This window comes from Papaver somniferum, unplaced genomic scaffold (assembly GCF_003573695.1).
Source record: "Papaver somniferum cultivar HN1 unplaced genomic scaffold, ASM357369v1 unplaced-scaffold_65, whole genome shotgun sequence".
Taxonomy (NCBI): Eukaryota; Viridiplantae; Streptophyta; class Magnoliopsida; order Ranunculales; family Papaveraceae; genus Papaver; species Papaver somniferum.
The window spans coordinates 836182-842181 of record NW_020649304.1 but is presented as its reverse complement, the minus strand read 5'-3'; positions in this window follow the sequence as shown (position 1 = coordinate 842181).

Sequence of the window (6000 nt, the reverse complement as noted above, 5' to 3'; positions counted from 1 at the left end):
GCAAATTGAACTGATCTTCCTGGAACACTTCAGGGAGAGTTCTAAAGCCAATTGGTTTAGACATACGAATATCAGTCACACCTTCGAGTATTAAATCTAAGGTGTGTTGGATTTGATCAATATAATCATCATCCAACCTTAATTTTCACTTCCGTCGAACATAACCTTTGTGTCACAAAAGAAACATACTTTCTGATCACCGGAGTGATTAGAGTAAGTATATTTAATATAATCTTCCTCCTTTGGGATGCAGCAGTTCCTCGATTAAAGGAGGTTGTGCGCCCATCTTTAGTACTAGGAAGAGTTTGCAATTTAACTTCTGAAAATGGTTCCATCAGAGAAACATGATTACATGTAGTCACGTTTTCTAATATCATATTAGAGTCAGAAGTAGTTGGTATAGTTGACTCCCCAGAACATCCTTTACATTGAATAGACGGTTTACTCAATAGACGTTCAATTTCCAAGGAATCCTCTTTGAGTTTAACCTCGAGTTGAGTTCGAGATAAACAAACAGCGGCATTTTTCTCACGAAAAATGCTTAACTGGGAATCACGATCTCTTACCATACCAATGATCATATTGACTTTATGTTTCAACCTATTATTTGAACAGCCTAGATTCTAACAATACTTAGAATCGCTGCACTTTCTTTGGCTGTTTCCCTTTCTACTTCAGAGTCTGACTCGTCAGTAAGATAATCAGGGTAACACTAATCAATATTCGTCTATTTCGTGGGAACAATATGTTCATCTATATTTGAATTAGACAAGTATTTCTCTTTAATAGATTCCAAAGAAACATAGTTTTTCTTTCTGGTGAGGAAATGAAATCTGGACTTGATTGCAAAGAAAGGGTGGAGACTTTTCCACCAACCAGAATCTCTTTGGGCAAGGTCCATGAAACCAAGATATTTCCTAAAGACCAATCATTTCCACTCTACTTGTGCTCCTAATGCTTCTTGGGCCTGAAAAGGGGTTCATAGAGGAATAAAATTGATTCAGCAGCATTGTATTTGGGAAGTAGGGGATGGTTCGGAAATCAATATATGGAAGGATTTATGGCTTCCAGGCCAATATGAACCCCTTGACCCCCTAAAGCTCCAATTCCAACTCACCAAATATGGTGAGTGATTTAATTCTTAATGGTAACATGAACATTTATGCTCTTCACTCCTGTCTCTCCGACTCTAACTTCCTCCTAGCCATCCAAATTCAATTAACTGCCAATAAAAAAGATACTCTAAAATGGAAACACAACTCGCAAGGGATCTTCACCATGAAATCCATGTACAACATTCTGACTCAAAAAGAAAGCAGGCCGAATGATAAAAATGCAACCCAAATCTGGAAGATGAATACACCCAGAATCAACTTCTTTGCTTGGAAATTGAAATATGATATCCTTCCTACGAGTAATCGTCTATCCACTTTCATGATTTCCACTAATCCTTATTGTAAGCTCTGCAATAACTCTCCTGAAACAAGAGAACATCTTTTTATGCGCTGTCCTTTTACCAAAGTTGTTTGGACTAGATCCGGTATCAACCTTGAAAGAGCAACCCAAAACGCTACTAACATAAATGAATGATTCCAAAATTATTTCAACAGAAGCAACACTGATGCTCACCGGGGGAAATGGGATGAGGTTTGTACTACAATCTGCTAGTTTGTGTGGAAACTAGATGCGAGACAGTTTTCCAGCACAAGATATCAAACCCAATTCACACTGGAAGATGGATCATTGAACACTTGGATTTCTTCTTAACCTGCACTAGAACCACTCCATCAACTAGGAAACACCAGTTATGAAGACAACAATAGTCGTTTGAACTTGTCTTATTACTCTGAATATGATAGAGTCTCCGATCTTACTGGGATTGGATTATACATCTCTTCTTCGACATGTATCCCCATTGGAATAAGGTGTTTTGCCACAAGAGTCCCCTCAAAAGACTAGGGAGACAGTCTATCAGCATATTGGAAGCTCTTCAGTGGGCCAATATTTTGAAGTTCCAAAGCATCAATCTGAAGGGTGCGAATAAGAAGCTGACAAGAACGATAAACGGTGAAAAAAAACACATCCTGGTTAGCAAATGGCATCGTTGACTAAATTCTTGAGTATAAATGTAATTTCGACTTAATATTTTGTAATGATTTAAATTCCAAAAAATCTAGATAAATGGTAAGTCTAGTCAGACTGGGCTACTTACAAACAAGTCAGAATTTTTGGTTGGATGAACTGTTGTTAGATGCTAATATGTAATAGTTTTTTCTCTAGTTTATAAAAAAAAAGATATTTCTAAAACTACCTTTTTAATTGATTAATGTTAATATAAGAAATATGTATAATTTGATAGGCATGTTTATATTCGTTATGTAGGTGTTTTAGAATGTTTTTTTATGGTATGAAGTTTATGAATATCCGTGGTATAGTTTGAGAGATAAATCATTTCTAAACTTTACTAGTTATTATACATAAGGGTATAATTGTAAAAAAATACTTAAAAGTACTCCTCTCTCCTCCTTGTCTTAAGAATTGTGCAAACTTGAGGTAGGTTATCTATTTAGGGACGGAGGGAGTACTAAAATTTACTGAGCGTCACAATATTAGTTGTCAGCAATGGAAACTTTGTTGCCTGTTCAATTTTGTGTAGCCAACGGATTTATTCCAACAACTATTTTCTCTTCAATATAAATTTTCCATAATGTTCTTCTCTTAAATCACATCTTTTTTTCACAAGGTGTTTTGCCACAAGAGTCCCCTCAAAAGACTAGGGAGACAGTCTATCAGCATATTGGAAGCTCTTCAGTGGGCCAATATTTTGAAGTTCCAAAGCATCAATCTGAAGGGTGCGAATAAGAAGCTGACAAGAACGATAAACGGTGAAAAAAAACACATCCTGGTTAGCAAATGGCATCGTTGACTAAATTCTTGAGTATAAATGTAATTTCGACTTAATATTTTGTAATGATTTAAATTCCAAACAATCTAGATAAATGGTAAGTCTAGTCAGACTGGGCTACTTACAAACAAGTCAGAATTTTTGGTTGGATGAACTGTTGTTAGATGCTAATATGTAATAGTTTTTTCTCTCGTTTATAAAAAAAAAGATATTTCTAAAACTACCTTTTTAATTGATTAATGTTAATATAAGAAATATGTATAATTTGATAGGCATGTTTATATTCGTTATGTAGGTGTTTTAGAATGTTTTTTTATGGTATGAAGTTTATGAATATCCGTGGTATAGTTTGAGAGATAAATCATTTCTAAACTTTACTAGTTATTATCCATAAGGGTATAATTGTAAAAAAATACTTAAAAGTACTCCTCTCTCCTCCTTGTCTTAAGAATTGTGCAAACTTGAGGTAGGTTATCTATTTAGGGACGGAGGGAGTACTAAAATTTACTGAGCGTCACAATATTAGTTGCCAGCAATGGAAACTTTGTTGCCTGTTCAATTTTGTGTAGCCAACGGATTTATTCCAACAACTATTTTCTCTTCAATATAAATTTTCCATAATGTTCTTCTCTTAAATCACATCTTTTTTTCACAAATTAACTTTCATTCAATCTAATTTTTGCAAGTCGTAAATCCTGATTTTGATGTTCCTGAAAGGGAAATAAATATGAATATAGGTTTGGGCGAGGAAGAATAAGAAAAGTATTTGGAGATTCTGCGACAATTAAGTGAAAAGTCAGTTATGCTAAACATTATGTTGCAATTACATTCAGTAATAATACCTAGACCCTTAGTACAAAAAGAAGTTCTCAAAAAAGGATGGACACGGTGAGGGCGACACTTATACCCGAGGAATCTGATGCATGATTATTTTTTCCATGTTTGTGTATTCTGATGACGATTTTCTTCGTCGATTCTGCGTGGACCACAACTTATTTCAACGGACTATTGATGAGCTCTGCCAGGTACAACCTATATTTAATTATCAGTAAATACATGAAATATATGAGGATTTATTCCAGAGCAAAAGATCATCCCGACCTTACGAATATTATTTTATGGGGTATCAGTGGATTCTGCTGATAATTACATTTATATGGGTAAAACAACTGCATTGCAATATCTCTCAATTCTTTGTGAAAAATGTAGTCAACCATTTTGGTCCATATTAGCTACGAAAAACTGATAGAACTCATAAGGAATACACAAAAAGGGCTTTTCCAGGAATACTAGGTAGTCTTGATTGCATGCAGTAGGTGTGGCATGGGTTTCTTGTTGAATTGGCATGTCAACATAAGGGTCATTACCAAAAACCAACTATAATTTTGGAAGCTTTGTCTACATATGATTGTTGGATTTGGCATTTTTTATGGACTACAGGGATCAAAAAATGACGTCAATGTTTTGCGTAAATCACCATTGTTTGAAGATCTAAAACATGGACTCATGCTTAATTTTAATTTCCCCACCAATAGTCATAACTACACTCAAGGGGTATTTTCTTAAGAATGTATTACCCAAAACTGACACAATTTTACCAGCCATGTTCCCAATCGAAAGGATAAGAAGTATTTTAACACACAACAAATGGTTTGAGGAACGATGTTAAACGCGCATTTGAAATCTTTAGAAGGAAGTTCTCCATCGTGTGTGGGGCCATGTCGTTATTTTGCATATCACTCGTATTCTATGTATTCGACCATGATAAAACTCAGTTAGTGAAGATGAACCTCACAGTATTCTGTTTTCGCTAATTTTGTGTTCTTCTGTCCCCATCCTTTTGTTTTCTAGTAGTGTTATGAATTTTGATATTGGAATTTGACTTTTCCTAATTTTGATTTTCATTCTGTTGGGGTAAAGTTTTTTCAGGTGAACAATATGATGCATCGTTTTCAAATGCTTGTAAAATATGGCAATATGGAGATCTAGTTGGTATTTGATTACCCTCCAACAAGTATAGGTAAATCGGTTCATCTCCCGCAGAATTCGAAAAGTTTCAAGCGAAGATTCGAATTCGAAACATCACTAGATATTTTTCACTGGCTTTATCTGTGATATGATATTTGTTTTCAATTTCATCATTTACTAAAGTCTTTGACTCATGCTATGATAGATATATAGATAAAAGGGAAAGGAGTCCGAAAAGAAAATCGGTCTTCGTTACTAACCTTTAATGAAGTTCTTCAAAGTGATGTCTTCATGTGTGATCTTCGATCCTCAAAGGTAACTTGGATGATCCTAAGACTCTAATAACTAATGTAATGTAGACCAAAACAGGCTTTAGCAGGTTAGAAATTAAGAAATAGTTTTGGCATCTAAATTTGACAATATGCTTAACATTCCAACTCATATGGTTCAATCGAGCATTTTATTTAACAATCCCCTTTTTCAATTTTAATGACACAAATTTAAAATACATATGGACTTTTAAAGATAAGACTTTCAGAGCAAATGCACATGCATTGCATCATGGCGTTTCTTGATTTCTTGGATGTACAATGTCCTTATCTACAATTCTGCATGTGTTCATTGAGTATCTTTGATCGAAGATTCAACTATGATAGATAACAACTTATACAAGTACTTCCCCTTAGAGTTTGCATGGATAATTAGAATTCCGCATATAAATGTTATCTTAAGCAAATTAGTATCGTTTATCACTTTCAGCACAATGTACCTTTTCTAATATAAAGTGATATTACTTTCTATCGTGATATAAATTCCCCTTCGTCCTTATATTTCTCTTTTTGCTAGATATGACAATGGACACACAATTTAGTTCACTTCCGCGAAGAAAATGTTTTAAAAATTCATATGTCATTAGTAGTTGAGTACTAATATTTTTTCCTTTTTTATCACAAAGTTGACAAAGCCGGTGAGAAACAAGTTCATCATAAATTAAACTCGTGAACTGTTTTTTCTTTGTTTTTGTATTGTTAATTGTTAACTTTCAAAACTTGAGCTCTTCTTTGCTTTTTAGCAGGGCATTTTCCATTTTTCATGGATTAACTTCCAGTTACACCATTGTTACCCCT